This window comes from Triturus cristatus, chromosome 2_2 (genome assembly GCF_964204655.1).
Source record: "Triturus cristatus chromosome 2_2, aTriCri1.1, whole genome shotgun sequence".
NCBI lineage: Eukaryota > Metazoa > Chordata > Amphibia > Caudata > Salamandridae > Triturus > Triturus cristatus.
In genome coordinates, this window is record NC_140582.1 from 996,778,476 (window position 1) to 996,798,076 (window position 19,601).

General features: G+C 42.9%; 1 protein-coding gene across 1 annotated transcript in view; it reads right to left on the reverse strand.

Moving 5' to 3' along the window:
- The window catches only part of TMEM128 (transmembrane protein 128), a 218,708-nt gene that overhangs the window by 103,104 nt on the left and 96,003 nt on the right, over positions 1 to 19,601 (reverse strand). The window lies entirely within an intron of this gene.

The window sequence follows — 19,601 nt, forward strand, 5'->3', positions numbered from 1 at the left end:
CAGGCAACCAATCAATCACCCATACAGCCACTCAAATACTCACTCACCAACCCATAAAGCCACTTAGACACCAACTGACAGACTGATACAGACATCTGCATAACCTAGTCATTCACCCAATTATTCACTGAGACACCTAATCGCTCACTTATACTGTCAGTCATGCACCCACTGAATCATCCTAACAGGCAGTCATACACCCACTTATTCATCAATATACCTTGCTATATATATTTAACATTCATAAACTTTTTTCTAAAAACCATCTCAGTCATGGGATGATGTCATCAGTGATGTAATTTGAGAAGTCATCAGTGATGTCATCGGTGATGCCACTGACCATGTCATGAGTGATGTAATATGTGGGCTCAATCAATCAATCAAAATATCTTTATGCGGTTTTACATGAACATCATTAAAAGTACATATTGATAAAAATGACATGCAATTATTATCTTACATTAAAATTGATAAGAATATAATACTTTAAAAAGAAAGTCACTTGTCTCAAAAGCCCTCCCCGTGTGGCTAATCAGAGTTGACTTGAGTATTGTAGCATAGGAAATTAAATCGTTGAATAGGAGTCTACTTTGTAAACCACCCTGCCAATATTTGATTTGTCTGTTGTTACTTTTGATTAATTTGGGCATTTCATAGCTAGAAATTTGATGTTACTGCCATGAAGGTTAAAAAGGTAAAACATTAAAACAATTCATCCTTTGTGAGTTATTAAGTATATGTCCTTACCAGCAATCACAACCTCACGTTTTAGATAAAATTCATAGTTCTGCGCAATCAGACAGCAGCACAAAGAAAGAAAATTAAAGTAACACATAGTTCATCATCTAAAAGACCTTGTAATGCGAAAATGGCTTGAGCAGTATATCTTCTGTTTCTCGCTATCATTAGTGGGATCAAGAATCTTTTCTTATACAACATATATAAGTTACAAAAAAAGAGTAAGTGGCTCATGGACTGGGTGGCACCGTCTCTACATGGGCATGCCATCCCATCGAGACTGGTGTGATATTCTATTGGGAAGCACAGTAAGTATCTTACTTTGTCTGCCCCGAACCTAAATATTAGGGAGCGCTCCCAGGTCCTCAAATCTGTATGTAACTAAGTAGTGTAGACACTAAGTTCCAGGAAAGGTATTTCTCGTTCGTCACTTTCAGCGACACTTTCCCAATCCTCCTGTTTTGTAATTGTGCTAATAGCGTTATGGAAAATTCCTTTATGCTGATGGTTGGAAAAGGCGTTTGGCAAGCAAATCTCATTGAGGAGAACTTTGACGTAGGCCAGCCATGGAATTGACATGCCTCTGTCACATTTCAGACAATCATTGATTATTGCCCTAGTTAATAGAGCATTCTCATTATGCCAAATAGAAAGCCACAACAACAGTGGTTTGGTTCTTTTGAGGTCGCTTATTTAAGGGAGCCCAAGGAGTTCACTGTGGCAGATGAAATTTGAAGAGGATCCTGGTATAGCCAGCAGTCTCTTACAGAAGTTGATTTCCTCCCTATGTATTGGTGAACAATCAGGGTAACCCCAGACGCGGGCCCGATAAGAAGCTGTGGGGCAGCATTGCGCAGTGTAAATTTGCAGAGTGTAGATTTGCGAGAGGCCAACCCCTGGCTGGGCATGGTATACTAAGCAGTGAGCCCACAAATCTGGCTAGTTTTGCCCTACTTTGCTGGACATGTGCCACCCAGGATCCTGTTTTGTTAAAAGATACCCCCAGATATGAGAACGCTTTTATGCCTACCAAAACGTTTAGACCAACGGCTATTTCAAGGTCCACACATCTTTTGTTCCCACAAACCAATAAGTAAGATTTGCTGAAATTCGTTAGGAGGTCCAAATTTAACATGAACTCCACAAAAGTATTAACTTATAACTTAAGTGCGTTTGGAGTATGAGCCATTAAAACCGCATTAACTGCATACAGAAGTGCGGGAAGTGGAGTACAATAAGCCTTCGGAACGTTTAAGGTGCTGGCTACTAACTTAGTGGTCAAATCATTAATATAAAGGGTAAATAGTAACGGTGCGAGCACACAGCTTTGCCGCTACCCAATGTGTCTTGATAGTGTCTGACAATTCGCCTTTTTGTCCGCACTGTACCCTGGCAGAGATATTAGCCTAAAGCACGGCAAGTATGTGGACAAGGGTCTCATTCATACCAATACCAAGGAGATTCTGCCAAAGCCTATTTTGATTTACGCAATCAAAAGCCATAGATAAGTCCATGAATCCCAGGTAAATGTTTGACCGTTTGGCCACCATATACTTGCTGACTATCAGGTTTAAATTCAAGGATTGCTCCACTGTGCACACTACCAGCCCGAAAACCGTATTAGCATAGGTTCAAACTTTTGTTTTCGCATGCCCACTCTAAAATCCTAATATATATGACGCAGCTAAACATTTTGGCCGGTATATCGATTAAAGAAATTGGGCGATAGCAATCAGGCTTGGCCTGGTCGCCTTTTTTAAAAATAGGAACTATGTTGGGGTCCACCCAAGAGATTGGTATAGTGGAAGAAAGTATGCCACTAAAAACAGTTGTCATTAGAGGAGCCCATAATAACGAGCTAAGTTTTATTGAATCAATAGAGACTCCATCAGGCCTGGCGATTTACCACCGGCACAATGTGAGATCGCTGCAGTTACTTCATCAATAGTAAACTTTAAGTTTTTAAATGAAATAGGAAGTTGGTCTGATAAAAAGGAGGTTTGCTCTAGGTTGTCTGAATACATGTTCGTAAAGTGATCCACCCACACATCGCTCTCTAAGTGATAGCCAGTAGTGGTCGTTGGCTGGTCAAAAGAACGCATGCTTGCCACCACCTTCCAGAATAAATTGCTATCATTAGAGCAAGCCTTGAGGAATAAAACCCTCCACTGCTGGGAGATCAACTAATTTCTTCTACACGAGTCTACGTTTTTATAGTTTCTCCTCATTTGGGTCACCTCTTCATGGTCTCCAGGGTTCTTACACAGGGCTTTGTGTAGTAAGCGACTGGCGAGTGAGCATGCGTGGTCAAACCACCAAGGGCTATGTGCCATGGGCCTAGGGGCTTGCAAAGAGATGTTTTGCTCTTCTCACACTGATCTAAAAAGGCACTGACGACCTTCCCCTGTTCCTTGTGCGCTACTGAACAGGTCATTACGAGGGCAGTATTCTCTATGAATACCTTTTCCAGGAATCGTTTGGGGTCAGCCAATTTCCAGCATACTCTCATGTTACTGGAGAATGGTCATATTTGACTGGAGCCTATTACGGATACAGAGCTTTCTCTAGCTGAGATATTAAATTCTGCTACAATAGGATTATGATCAGCGAATTGAGTCAGTATGATAGAGGTAATGTTCAAGCTATTAACATGTGAGGTCATAAGCAGGGCATTGCGGGGACGTGAGCTTTAGTTAGCACAGGTAACTATAACTGCTGAACTTATATGGTTTTGTATAAGTTAAATTTGAGCCTCATTAGAACATCCCTGTAACCTTTGTTTGTTTCAGTATATATATATATATATATGAATATATATATATATATATATATATATATATATATATATATATATATATATATATATATATATATATATATATATATATATATATTACCTACTGGCAGTCACCAGTAGGTAGTTATAGTTAGGACCTATTTTCCATAGGAAATCCACAACATTCCATTTGAAATAACGTTGGCGCCAATTGACGAATCTTCGCTAATTTTTCTAAACTTTTGGCCAGCTCCGGTCCGCTCCTATCCTGAAAATTTCACGGTGATTTGTCAAGCAGGGGCTGAGAAAAAAGGGGGGTCCCAAAACACATTTTCCACATGCATTTTCCCATAGGACCTGTTGACGCAGCTACAGCCCGAACTGCTGAATGGAATTACAACAAATTTGGCAAAGAGGTAGTCCTCAGTTCAGACTCGTGCCTTTTGCTTAAATGGTGTAAATTCGTTTAGTAGTTCCTGAGAAAATTAGAGTTAAAAAGATAGATATATCTGGGCGGAGCCTAACCACACATCTCATCGTGAGATCTGATTGGCTGTCAGTACTTCATCCAAGAAGTGTTGGCAGCCATCTTGGGACCAATATACATGATAGCACCTCATTAAAAAGCATTGCAGTTAATAGAAGGTTTTAAGACTTTAGTTACATTATAAATCATTTGTTGATGGTACTATACTCATTTTAGGAATTCTGGTGTGTTCTAAGGTGATTTTACCATGTGAAAAACCCTTCTGCTGTGATACCATGAATCATGTTTGAGAGAAAACTATTTTCTCATGCTTTTCCCACAGAGGTTTGGAAGGTGATCTATAAGCTAAACTGAGAGCATATTTTCTGTAAATTCACATTATCTTTCTCAGTCATGTGAGAATGAAGTCTGACATTCTCAGTAAAACATGTACATCCAACAAGGGCAGAGACTGTCAGTTGATTCCTTTGTGTTCTACTGCAGCTTCCCAGAGTATTCTAAAGAACAACTAGTGCGCTAACAGTCCTACTTATGACAAACGTGTTGCACACCTGAAGCCATCTTGATTGGAATAAAGTGCTAACTCTTAAAACATTTAATTTAAAAAGGAACAAAATGAGGGGGTTCATTTTGCCATAGAAAGTATGATTAGTGCTGCAGAAAGAAAAATTAGGGCACATTTTGAGTGACTTCTCAAATCCTCTTCTATTTCATTAAAAAATTCTGTCATGCATACTGAAACATGCACTTTCAATACCAGCAGCAGACTTCCCTGGTGAGCAGTAGCTTTACTGCAGTGATCTAATAAGCAACTAGAGTGCTAACATTCTGAATTTATGGCAAATGTGTGACATATCTGAATGCCTTCTTGATGGAATCAAAGTAAAAAACTGAAAGTATTTCCTACTGAGGAGACTGTAGTAAATGAGGAAATTAGGAAACTTCATAACAAATAAATCTCCCAAGATGGCCACCAGAGACAAAAGAGTCCAAATGCAGCACAAATATCACCCAGATGTAGCTCACATGTAGCCCAATGACAGAAGTGTGCAAAACACTTATTTTTTGTGTATTTGCAGTTTTATATAGTGCAGACTTGTCAGGTATTGGAGGGCTTTACATGATCATTGGTTACATCACACAAGATCAAATTCACTTTGGTTGTAGACATGGGGAGATTAAGTGATTTGACCAGAATCACAGAATGTTGAGCTGAAGCAGAAACTCCAACCTGGTTCCCCAGTTGCAAAGTCTGCAGCTCTGGAAGTAACACCATATCCTTTCCCCTAGGTGCAACATTTAATCAAGTGGTCAACTGGATAAAAAAAATAAAGATTACAAATAATTTAAAAGTTCTTTGTCGCCATTTGAAAACTCCGAAAATATGTCCTCATTTTAGTTTTTTAGATCACTAACCATAATTATGATGCAAATAAGACCCTCTCATATATGTAATTTCTAAAGGAAATGCTCTAGGTATTAAAGTTTTGATTACATCAAGATGACGTCAGGCGATCCACACTTTTGTAATAAATATAGAATGTTAGCAATCTAGTTGTTCATTTGGGATACTGTTGAGAGGCAGAGGCCTGGGGCACGGACTCTGAAAACTGAAGGCAGGTAGGAGAGTGCAGAGGCAACAATTTGACCACGCTGGGCAGGCAGGAAGGGCAGTGGCAGCACAACAGACTATGGAGGGCAGTGGAAAGGGGGGCAGGGGCAACAAACCAACAATACAGGACTGGCAAGAGAGGCAGTGGCAATATAATAGACCATTGTGGGCAGAAGGAAGAGGCAGTGGTAGTACAACCATACATGCCAACAGACCCGTTTCAGCCAGGAAACGTCCAATGTTTTTAAGCTCAAATGGGCTTTATTTGATCGGTCTCCTGTCTACAATTTCCTCTTTTTCAATGCAACTTAAAGGGGAAAATCAATACCCCAGTTTTTTTTCAAAATCTCCCTCTTACCAAGTTCAAAATGTTCGCAAGTATGCTACCTTGGATCATGGTAGGCAGGATGAACTGGGGTAGGGACATGGACTCGGATAACAGAGGACAGGAGGGACATGGAGAAGTGCACCAAACTGACCCTACAGGGCAGGCATAAGGGTTTGCAGCAGCACAATACACCACACAGGGCATGCGGGACGGAAGTGCAGCACAACAATCCATAGAAAGCAATAGGGAGGGGACAGGACCATGCACATGGACAACAGAGAACAGGGGGGAAAGAGGCAATGGTAGCTAGCTGACTATAATGGACAGACAGGAGAGAAAGCTGCAGCATAACAGACCATGAAGGGCAGGAGGGACGGATCAGGGGCATTACAATGGAACAGACAAGCCAGGAGGGAGAGAATAGGGGTCTGCACATGGAAAAAGAGGGCTGGGGGCAAGTCGGCAGGGCAGGAGCAGCAAGATGAGAATGGAGGTCAGGCAAGATGGGCACTAGAAACAAGACACACCATGGAGAGCAACAATGAGACTATGATGGCATACACACAGACCATGGAGGGAAGGTGGGAGGGGGTCAGGGGCAGCTAGCTGACCACACAGGGAAGGTGGAATGGGCCATGGTAGCACAGAAGACCATGCATGGCAAGCGGGAGGGTTAGTGGCAGCACAATGGCTATGATGGGCAAGAAGGAGGGTGCAGGGGCATGCACAAAGGACCATGGAGGATAGAAGGGAGGGTCAGGACCTGGGCACAGACAAGAGAGTTCAGGGGAAGGGGCCTCACAACATACCGCGCGGGGCAGGCAGGAGGAGCAGTTGCAGCACAACAGACCAGGGAGGGCAGAAGGGTGTGGCAGTAAAATGGACCATGGAGGACAGGAGGAAGGGGATAGGGGCATGGCATGTGGACAGGCAGGGTGGAGGTGGCAGGGACAGGTTACAGTCATCTGACAATGCTAGGCAGGTGGGAGGGGAGTGGCAGCTCAACAGAACACTCAGAGTAGATAGGAGTGGCAGGTCCATGGAACATGGTGGGCAAAAAAGATGGAGCAATGGCATGCACAAAGACATCGGAGGGCAGGGGGAAGGAGAATAGGGGCAGCAAGCTAAGCACAGAGGCTAATCAGGAGGTCAATGATGGGCCATAGAATTGGGCAATGTAGGGCAGGAGGAGTGGACTGGTACATCATGCTAAATGGAGTGCAGTGGCAGCACATCAGACCATGCATGGGAGGAGGCTAGTCCAGGGATTCAGACAACAGAGGATAGGGAGGAGGTGGATGGGGCAGCAAGCTAACTGTTCAGAGAAGGTGGGTATTAGGAACTTTATTGTTTTTAAAATGTGTGTCTGTGCGAACTACTTAAAATCTGAACAAGTATGCAGCATAATATCACTTTTATTCAGGAAGAAGAGGACGTTTGTGACTGTGACTCCGGGCTCACTTGGCAGAAACACCCCCTGACCCTCCACCCCCATCGCAAAATGTAATGCCCGTGAAAAGGGTAGGTGGACGCAGTGTTATATAGAACATAGTCCTGAGAGCACGACTGAAAATGAAAACTTCATATAGTATATGGTATAAACTATGCAACAAAAAGAGTGATACAAGATGAACCGGGCGTGAAATATAATATGCAATACATTGTGCGCAACGACAGATTCATAGGAGAGTGCGAGATAGCACAGGCACTAGCGCGTGCTATGCGATATGCGCCTTGGAGAGTAATATGCACAGAGCAGTGTTGTGTAACCTAACTAGTCTCTAAAGTTGTAATATAAAATATGTGCTGGGGAGGGTAACATTGCATATGCACTGTGACAAAGATATGGATCCCAGATTGCAATATGTATGGCATAGCGCTGTGCGTTATAACATAGGCATCGAGGAAGACACGTTAGATGGGGCAATATAACCCGTGCAAAGACAAGTGTGGCATGACATATTCACGGGGTGGTGTTACAGTGCACATGGGCTAGAGAGTGTCATAGCATACGCACTAGCTGGTGGAATACAACACAAAGGTGTGGGGCACTCGGCGGGCACTGGTGGGTGCAACACAGCATTGGGCTCAGCCAGGAGCACGCTGTGACTCTCAAGCGAGGTTCGTCTCCTTTCCAGAGAGTAAAATAAAAAGTATTACACATCCGGCGGTGGATGTGTGTTTTATTAACCGTGAGGGGGGTTTCTTGCATAGTTTAGTCGAATTTTTGTCGAATCCCCTTTGAATGGTTTGGTGTGTGTGTGTGTATTAAATGTGCCCGTCAATAGCTACCCATGTTTGTATAAATAAACGACAAGGTTGTCTACTTGGAAAGTACCCACCGGCGGGGGTGCCGGGATTAGGCACGGCAGGGCGTCAGACACGTCAGAGCTTCGCTAGCGGTGTAAATACATTCCACGTGGATTCATTGTATGCATAGTCGCCTTTTAATGAATATCACGCAAATCGTCATGGTGATAGGTACATACGGTTTGTCCAGCATGTCCTAGGTGTTTCTATAAATATATATATTTTTTAAATAATAAAAAACAAAGGCCGGCCCCGAGGGATGGGGTCCCCGGGGCCATAAGTGGCCTGAGGAGGGGCGCAACACAGCCCCCCTCCTAAAGAATATAAAAAAAAAAAGGCCATGACCCAGGTGTTGGGGTCCCCGGGACGATTAAGGCCTTGGGAGGGCCAAATTAATTTTTTTCAACAAAACAAATTAGGGTGCAGGCCCTGGGGGATGGGGTCCCCAGGGCCAGTAAATTAGAAAAAGAAGGGGGGCCACACAGCCCTCCTTCTTAAAAAAAAATTAAAAAATAAAAGACCGGCATCGCGCCCCCTCCTTGCAGCACTCTGCAAACGCGCCCCCTGGCCAGTTGTAAGTTGGGGAATTAATTCCCCTTCAATACTGAGGGTCCCTGAGGGCCAACTAGCCCAACAGGTATCTCCAGTATGCGCCAGGGAGCTACGTTGCAGACAGGTGTTCTGAGGCCACGCCCCTTTTTACACCTCTATGCAACGCAGCTCTGTGGCGCTTACTGGGGGTACCTAGTGGCCTAGTTTGATCCTAGGGACCCTTAGGATTCAAGGGGACTTAATCTCTAAATTTAGAACGGCCACAGGACGCGTTTACACAGTGGTGAAGGGAGGGGCGGGGCCTGAGGTGACACGTGCAAACACGCCCTGTGGCGCGTTTTAAGTTGGAGAAATAATTCCCTTTCAATCCTGAGACACCCTGGAGGCCAACTATCCCACCAGGTGCTTCCAGTAAGTGCCACTGCTCTGCGTTGCAGAGAGGTGGTGCAGGCCGTGCCCCTTTGTACACCTCTCTGCAATGGCGCTTACTGGACGTACCTAGAGGGCTATTTTGCCCCTAGGGACCCTCAGGATTCAAGGGGACTTAATCTACCAACTTAAAAAACAGCCACAGAGAGTGTTTACACAGTGGGGAAGGGAGGGGACGGGGCCTGAGGTGACGTGTGCAAGCACGCCCTATGGCACGTTTTAAGTTGGGGAAATAATTCCCCTTCAATCCTGAGGGCCCCAGGGGGCTAACTTGCCCACCAGGTGCTTCCAGTAAGCGCCACTGAGCTGCGTTGCAGAGAGGTGGTCCAGGCCGTGCCACTTTTTACACCTCTCTGCAACGCAGCTCTGTGTCGCTTACTGGAGATACCTAGTGGGCTAGTTGGACCTTAGGGACCCTCTGGATTCAAATGAACTTAATCTCCCAACTAAAAACGGCCACAGAGCGTGTTTACACAGTGGGAAAAGGAGGTAACGGGGCCTGAGGTGGCGTGTGCAAACACGCCCTGTGGCGCGTTTTAAAAGGTAGTTTTAATCCCCTGTCCTATTATATACTAGGGGCTTACAGAGGAGGTCATGCTGATCACAGGGGGGCCCCAACACATAGTGTTCCCTAGTGTATGTAGGTGTTTTCACTGTATTCTAAGTGTCTTTTAACATAGCATTGGCTCTAGGACTGGTTAGTCAGACTCAGTTACCACCAGTATCCGTCTGAAAAAGTTGAGGGTACAGGATGATTTTGCAACAAGGCTTCTTTCTGCTCTTCTGTTTGTTCTTTCGGCACGTTATCCTTCTTCCTGCACTTTTCTTCGTCTTTGAGGGCTTCTGTCTGCATTTCTTTCTTTTCTTTCTGTGCGTTTTTCTTCTTTCTTCACATGTCCTATCTCTGTAGGCATAGTTAGAAATTAGCATTTAAAAAACCTTTGAAATTCACTGAAAAAACCATAGGTTTCAGGCACATTATAGTTAGGAATTAGCATTTAAAAAAACTTAGAAATTCAATGAAAAAAAAAATAGGTTTCAGGGGCGTTATAGTTAGCTGGGGCGTTATAGTTAGCTGGACTTTTCACTCATACAAAACCATAGAAATTCCCACGTTATAGTTAGTTCAGCTATGCGACACACTGCTGATGACGTCACATATTACATCACTCATGACATCTCAAATGACATCACTGATGACATCAGTGATGACATCATCCTTGTGATAGAGTGGCAGACCTCCTCTCGCCCTAATATAACCTTTGATACACACATTCAAAAATAGAAACTAAAAATTTCAAAATAATGGACATACCAATACCAGTTACAACAACCTATTCAGTAATTCTAAGATCCACATACACATCCACTCATTCACCAACAGTCCTATACAGTCACTCATACATGTACTCACTCATCATATGTACTCATGCACCTATACATCCTGTTACACAACGCCACTCATCCATAGAGTTACTCACACACATAGTCACTCATGCTAATAAAGAATCAAACATCCATTTACTAGCATATACAGTTATACACACACCACCACACTTACTTCTACAGAAACTTACACATACTTAGTCTTTTAAACAATCACTTATAGAAACACATACTTATTCATACAGGAACTCTTTCAATCTCTCACTCTCACATATACTCACTTATATACACCAATAGTCACATATACTAGTTTAAAACATATGTAGTTACTCATGAAGACACTATTGAGACAGTCATTCACTCACTAACACACCCATGCACACACTCATCCACCCATACAGTCCTTCACACATGCTGTCTTCAACACATACAAACAGTGAGTCACTCATTCATGCACCTATGCACTACGTAATACCCCCCAACGAACCATACAGACACTCATACTGATACTCAAAAAACCAATTAATAACCTATATAGACACTCATGTAGCTACTCACCAACCCATGCAGCCACTTATACACAAAGTGAGACTGATACAGATATTTACATATTTAAACATTACTCACTAAGCCATGTATTCACTAAGATACACTTGATCAGTCAGTTATACAATCAATTTTTCAAAAACAAATCATCCATTTAGACACTTATATACCCATTTATTCTTCCATTGACCTTGAGATATACATATATAAAACATATGTAATTTTCAGAAAAACATACATTCACTGGATGATGTCATCAGTGATGTCATCAGTGATGTCATTTGAGATGTCATCAGTGATGTCACTGACCATGTCATGAGTGATGTAATATGTGACATCATCAGCAGTTCATTGCGGGCGCGTGAGTTATGGTTAGCTGAACTAACTATATCGGGGGAATTTCAATGGTTTTGTAGGAGTGAAAAGTCAAGCTAACTATAACGCCCCTGAAACCTATGGTTTTTTCGTGTATATTATATATATATATATATATATATATATATATATATATTCACTAAAAAAACATAGGTTTCAGGGACGTTATAGTTAGTTGGACATTTGACTCATATAAAACCAGAGTAATTCGCCCGTTATAGTTAGTTGAGCTAACTACAACTCGCGCGCCCGCAATGCACTGGTGATGACGTCACATATTACATCACTCATGACATGGTCAGTGACATCACTGATGACATCTCAAATGACATCACTGATGACATCATCCAGTGAATGTGTGTTTCTGTAAAGTTTAAATATTTTTCATATATATCTATGCCAAGGTGTATTGAAGAATGAGTGGATTTACAAGTGCCTGAATGGATTATTTAGTAGGTGTGTGACTGACTGTATAAGTGAGTGATTGAACGTGTCTTACTGAATGCATGGGTTAGTGACTAAACTGTGTGAAAGTCTGTATTAGTCTCTCAGTTGGTGTATAAGCGGCTGCATGGGTTGATGAGTAGCTACATGAGTGTCTATATGGGTTATTGATTTGTTGTCCGACTATCTGTATGAGTGCCTGAGTGTCTGTGTGGGTGGGTGGGGGTGTGTGTGACTCTGTGCATAGATGTCTGAGTGGGTGATTCACTGGTTGTATGGATTCAAGAGTGCATCTGGGAAGGGCTGTATGGGTGAGTTACTGTGTGAATGGGTGTGTTGGTGAGTGAATGAATGTCTCAGTAGTATATGTGTGAGTAACTAAATATGTTTTAAGGCAGTATATGTGAGTGTTTGAGTATAGAAATGACTATACGTGAGAGTAAGTTATTTGAAGAATGAGTGTCTGCTTGTATCAGTGATTGTATCAGACAGTAAGTATGTGTTAGTATCTGCATAAATAAGTGATGTGGTGTGGTGTGTGTATAAATAACACAGTTGGTGTGTATAACTGTATACATGAGTACATGGGTATGTGATTGATTCTTTGCATGACTGACTAGGTGTGTGAGTAACTCTATAGATGAGTGGCGGAGTGTGACTATATGTATAGGTGTACGAGTGCATATTATGGTAATGTATTGATGAGTAACTGGATGTATAAGTGACTGGATGTGAGTGGGTGGTATGTACTATCTGGCATTGTTGTGTGTATGTTTTCAAATATAGTAGTCTGTATTTTAGAGTGCGTGTATCAAAGTTTATATTAGGGCATCAGTATGTGCATCAGATTATCACGTGTATGATGTCATCAGTGATGTCATTTGAGATGTCATCAGTGATGAAATATGTGTGCACGAGTTATAGTTAGCTCAACTAATAATAACGGGCGCATTTCTATGGATTTATATGAGTCAAATGTCCAACTAACTATAACGTCCCTGAAACCTATGGTTTTTAAGTGAATTTCAAAGGTTTTTTAAATGCTAATTCCTAACTATAACGACTGTAAAACCTATGTTTTTTTCAGTGAATTTTGAAGGATTTCGAAATGTTAATTTCATATTTTTCAATATATAAAACCTTTATTTATTCAAATTTTTTTTGTAATATTTTGGAACTCTATTTTTTATTTTAAAAATTCTATAATGTTTTATATCTTCAAAAAAAGTATGTATATCTTTTTTTTTATTTGGGAGAAAACTGGAGTCCCGTACCCGTAGTGTACCAAGCTCCATCAGCACACGAATCCTATCCGCCATATTGCTAAACTCGTAAATGATGCGCAATTCTTATCCGACAGGTTCGTGGCAGCGCATCCCGCGCAACATCATATACGTATGTGGTCGCGCCAGCTATTATTTTGGTATGCGACGGGTACGCAGTACCAAGCCACGCGTTACGTCATGTGTGTACGTGGTCGCGCCCGCTGCGCGTTGCGTATGCGACGAGTATACGCTGCCAGGCCCTGTGTTACATCATAGATGTATGGTGTTGCGCTGGGTACGCCATTCCCTCTTTTTTTTGTCTCAAACCTATATCTAAATAAGGTTAAAGTGTATATGAGAACAAGCGATAATCTAAAATATTTTAAACATTTATATATTTCTAACTGTAATAAACTTATATTATGGTAAATATATTTTCTCAAAATCGCGTCGGGTGCGGCCTCCTTGAGCGCTCGGGCGCAATTGCCATGTGACCTTAAAAAAAAGCATTTGATTGGTTCATAACATTTCCCATTGTAACAGTTGGAGGACCCCACCCATTTTAGTCATTCTCTCTACAGCGTTTGATGAGTGACTCCTCTTCTGCTTAGAGAGCTTTTTTGAAAACTTTTTGCTATGTACACATGTCTGACACTACACACAACATGCAACCATCATCTTCATCAATATTTATACTCTGTAAAGTAGCCTTCCACCTGTGATAGCCATGTACCTAAAAGTTACATACCCAAAGTTTTCCCCACTGCCAGAGGTAACATGGTTGTATACGCTGTCCACAGCACAAGGTAATGTGGTACGGCCCAGGGGCAGTATCATGCATAGATAATGAACACACGGACACAGATAGATAGTGGAAGTGGGTACGGGCACGTGCGTTCGACTCCTCTTTGTTACCAGGGTCACATATCCAGTGACGTCTGTGCTGGATGCGTGTGGGGTGAGTGTAAACCAGCCCTCTGGGAATGGTTGCTGCTAGCATCAACTACAACAGTAATCATTGGATCACAAAGAGATTCAATAATAAAAGGGTCAATAATTTGTGCTGCAGTAAGGTAGGGATAGTAGATGTGAAATAATACACAAAACATTCTATCGTAAAAGAACCATAACTTGTGGTATACTGAGATGCAGGGGGTAGATCTGAAATAATACACAAAAAGATTATATCGTAAAGGGTACATCAGTTCTAGTACACTGAGATAGCCACATCAAAAGCATTCAGCATGTGCTCAGCCAGCGATGATGCATGCTGCGAGCGGGCCGTAGTAGGAACAATGTCTGTTGACTACAGGACTGCATCATCTGCAATAGCGACTCGATCTGAATTGTAAACACTGCTGTCTGCAGTGTAGGCCAGAGAGCGGTCAGCAAGGGCCCACAGCCATGTGGCGTTGACTTGAGCTGCCCAGTTTGTCATATGCGAAGCAACAAAAACCGTGTGCGGACCCTGCGATGATGCGTATGCGTGGTGCTAGCAGAGCGCACTGGAGCAATGTCTTTTGCCTACAGGACTGCGTCATCTACAATAGCGACTCGATCTGAATTGTGAACACTGCTGTCTGCAGTGTAAATTGAAGGCAGTAGTCAGCACAGTCATCCATGAATACTTTTTCTCACTTCCTCTTCACAAAATACAACAACATAAATTACAAAAAACTCTGCAATAAATAAATCAAAACAATTCGATTTGCGATCCCTGCTGTCCACAGTGTACTGTTATTCAGTGTTCTTTTCCACTACCAAGAAGAATTTGGTCATTGTACTAAACCTATAACTCATCTAAAAAAAGTTTGTCAAGCAAGTATACTAAAAGGATATTGTGTATATTTCAATAGACGTTGTAGCTAGTTGCCTACTGGATTCTGTAATCAAACAATCACCATTCGATCTGAATTGTGAGCCCTGCAGACCGCAGTGTAGGCCAGAGGCAGTGGTCATTAACGCCTCACAGCCACGTGCCGTTGGTTTCGAAAGCACGGAGTTGGTTGCACCTGATCGGAGGGGGTACACAAAAATCATCACAGACTAACTTCTGACATCCTCAATCACAGAATCAAGACCCAGTTTCACTGTTCGGACCTGCTGTACCACGGTGTACTCCACCAACTGCAGTCAGCCAAGCCCAATAATCATGTGCAGCAGTTAGCTACAGAAGCACAGAGTGTGGATGCACCTCAACGGAGGGAGTTGTGTGAAAACCAAGCAGCAGGTAATATCGGACATCATCCATTGTGAGATCAAGACACCGTTCTACTGTTGGGACCTAGAGTTGGTTGCACCTGGTCGAAGGGAGTACCTTCATCTCCACTCTCAGATGCAGTTCTAACATCGTCCATTGTGGGATCAAGACACCGTTCCAATGTTGGTATCTGTTGGACTACTGTGTTAGTAGTATACACAGCACTCCACGGTGCTGGGCCTCAGGCTGGGCGCTGTGTGCCTGTGTCGCGGTAGCCAGCGTTGATCTCAGAAGCCTTCCGAGCTCGCAGAGCTCGGCCCAAAAGCTTCCGCCGGCACGTGGTGAGCCCTCTTTCACATACGGCAGTGTCGAAAGGTGAACTGTGGGGCATATGTGTGTCTCAGCGGCCATGACGGTTTCTGGGTACCAGCAGGCTGAGAGCATTATTCCCACAGCCACCTTCGCTCACGGCGTCAGCCTCGTGGCGGTGTAAGCTGCGCAGACCTCGCAGACATGTTCGCCATTCCGGAAGAAAGCCACACCCAGAGAAACATGCTTTTTATTATAACCCCTACGCTAGCCTTGCGTACGCCGAGCCAGCCCACTACGCTAAAGATTTTTTGGGGGGGGAGGGGGCACGTACGCGCTATATTTTCGTAATCTTCCCTACTGACTGTACTATCATGGTTGCGTCCACATGTCCACTCAATAGACCATCAGTGTATCTTCACATGTACATGTCTGTGCTCTGCATACTCAAGTCTGTCCGGCACATCCCCTCAACACCTTGCATTGTATACTTTTATAATCGAGAATCACTTGCTAACTTCGCACATACTTTGCTCCCATCTCTCCCCGCTTTCTGCATTGTGTGGCAGAGGTGCTATGCCATGTTTGGTTTGTGTACATGGCTAGCCACGGTTTCCACAGTACGTAGTGTTGTTGTGTCTGGTAGGTGAACATGTTGTTTGTCATGTTGTATGTGATTATATAAGGTAGCTCGTTTATTTACGAGCAGTGGTTTCTCCCATTTAGATATTGCTATCTTAAAGAGGATACAGAAGTTTTTCTCACAGGTGAAAAGTGCGACCAAAATGGCAGTCATTCATTACTATGCAAGAATGTCCAACTGCACGGCGCTTCTAAGCTTACAGCCCCCAATCTTGCGTGCTTTCTCAAAAGCACGCCAATTCCCACAATCAGACCAACATTCACACAGCTTTCTAATGGCAGTTATCTGTTTTTAAATAACATGGACTGCTACGGAATGTGAGCTGGCATACCGTATGTCCTTACTGTTTCAAACCAAGTAACTTCCTGTGGCAGTGTCTATTCCCATCCACACAAAATAACTCCCACAGTTCAACTTGGCCTTCAATACCTACTTTGAGAACAGATTTTATTAAACTGAGCAAACTGAAACCGCTTTTGTTTCAAACAGAAGTGTCCCTCACTTCTGCAAAAGTAATTTATCGACTGCAGATAGCATGAACTTCAAGTAAAATACAGTCCTTTTTAAATATGAACCTACCATTACACTTTGTGAATTGTTACACAATTTTTAACACATATGACATTTAAGCTCTGGCACACTTTTTTTAGACTGTGTCCTCCGGCCTTGTCACAGGCTTTCAAACTGGTTTTGGTTTAATACCAGACTTCATTCAATTGATCATCTCTGGAAAACAGGAACAGTGCCCATAATTCTCGCTCTGTTTGCGGCCATCCTACTACTATTTTTGCTTGTAAAAAAATGGCTGCGCTCCCTGTGGTAACAAGCATGCCCGACAAAATACGCCTCTATGCAAAGCTGCATCAATACCATGAAAAAATGGAACAACTTTTCAGCTGCCTCTATCTATTATCGGAGCCAGCTACAACATTACATTTATTTACACATATGCAATCTGCGTGCAACAATCTTTTTATTGCAAAACTTGCCCATTCGACTGGCGAATGGATCTATGCCTTGCCAACATCCCAACAATCGCTCCCGATATCCAGCAGGTAATGGAGTATCTTGAAAACCATGAACTTGATTGTTCGGGCAGTGGAGCAATGGCGGATGCAACGCAAAAAGGTATCCCGGCGGAATGGGATTTCTGCGCAGCCGCGAAAGATCTCCTGCAACATGTGACCTTTGACAACATCGCAGATTGCCTGCCAATTCAATTTGCCGCTCCAACAATCGAGGAACATTACTGTCCCTTCGAAGATTTGAATTGGATCGCTTCGCTTTTCTCACATGATGGCAACAATCGCCTCTTGGAACATTACGCATGTCAAGCCGCTGAAAAACTTCCGGACTGCAATCTCCAAGACTTGTAAGAAATTCACATTATTCTTGGATTTATTTTTTCCAACTTTTTTGACTTTTTCCTATACGTTTTTTTAATACACTTCAATTGAACTATTTTCATATAATAACTTTCTAAGTATTCTTATGCATTTGAACTCTGTTTTCATTATTACCCCTTACGTTTCAAGCCTAAACTGGGATGGGTGATCTATGGCCTATGCAAATACGCTGTTTACTTGCTAAATTAGCATAAACCCGGCATCCATTTTGAAACCATGTCGGTTTTTTATGCACACGTCTCTCTGCCTGCCTGTTATCCACGAAGCCCTTTCACGCAAATTAGCTCATCCTCAGCCTCTGCTCACGAGCTGGCGATCAAGATAAAAAAACACGGCATTGTTTAGGAACTGGTTGGCACAGTGTGGTAATAGTATCCTACCTTTATTTTCATTATACAATTTACAGTCATTCATGTCTAATAGGTATTATGTCACATGGAACTGTAACATGTAATGTGGAATTGACTGATGCAGGAGCTTAGGTTTGAATAGAGCAGAAGCGATTGGAGTTTGCCTCAGCTGGATGCCTTAGCTCTTGCACCAGTGGGGCCATTTATGGCACTTAAATAAAGACACTTTTTACATAACTTGCAGACTCCATCGCTTTATTACACACAGCCACTTTCTTAAACACACCTGATTTCACCATTTGTCTTCTGTGGCATTGCAACATTCTGCATTATATTCTTCACAATTATTTCTTTATTCCTGCTTGCTAAAACACTCCATTTGAGTCTTCAGACTGGTAGGGGTGAGTAGATTGCTTCCCACACCCGCTACAGTCTAAATGCATACTAACACCACTTGCACAGCTATGCTACAGCGGCCAGTATGCTACAGCGCCCAGAGCACATCAGTTTACAGCAATCAGCTCACGGTTTCATCCCCGAGTGTACCGGCACCTCACCTCAGCACCATCTCACTCTGGACAAAACAGCACTTTCACACCACTAGCAGTGAATACTTTGCTTCACACTCCCTGTATAGCACACCCTAACCACCCCATAGAGCTCACAGCGCTATATTCTAAACGCTATAGTCTAAACGCATACTAACACCACTTGCACAGCTATGCAACAGCGGCCAGATGATTTACAAACAAAAGGATCTAGGATACAGTACCGCACTTTGGTGGAATACAACACAAAGGTGTGTGGCACTCGGCGGGCACTGTTGGGTGCAAGACAGCATTGGGCTCTGCCAGGAGCACGCTGTGACTCTCAAGTGAGGTTTGTCTCCTTTCCAGAGAGTAAAATAAAAAGTATTACACATACGGCGGTGGATGTGTGTTTTGTTAACCGTGAGGGGGGTTTCTTGCATAGTTTAGTAGAATTTTTGTCGAATCCCCTTTGAATGGCTTGGTGTGCGTGTGTATTAAATGTGCCCGTCAATAGCTACCCATGTTTGTATAAATAAACAACAAGGGTGTCTACTTGGAGAGTACCCACCGGCGGGGACGCCGGGATTAGGCACGGCAGTGCGTCAAACACGTCAGAGCATCACTAGCGGTGTAAATACATTCCACTTGGATTCATTGTATGCATAGTCGCCTTTTAATGAATATCACGCAAATCGTCATGGTGATAGGTACATACGGTTTGTCCAGCATGTCCTAGGTGTTTCTATAAATATATATTTTTTTTTAAATAATAAAAAACAAAGGCCGGCCCTGAGGGATGGGATCCCGGGGCCATAAGTGGCCTGAGGAGGGGCGCAACGCAGCCCCCCACCTAAAGAATAAAAAAAAAATAAAAAGGCCATGACCCGGGGGTTGGGGTCCCCGGGGCCGATTAAG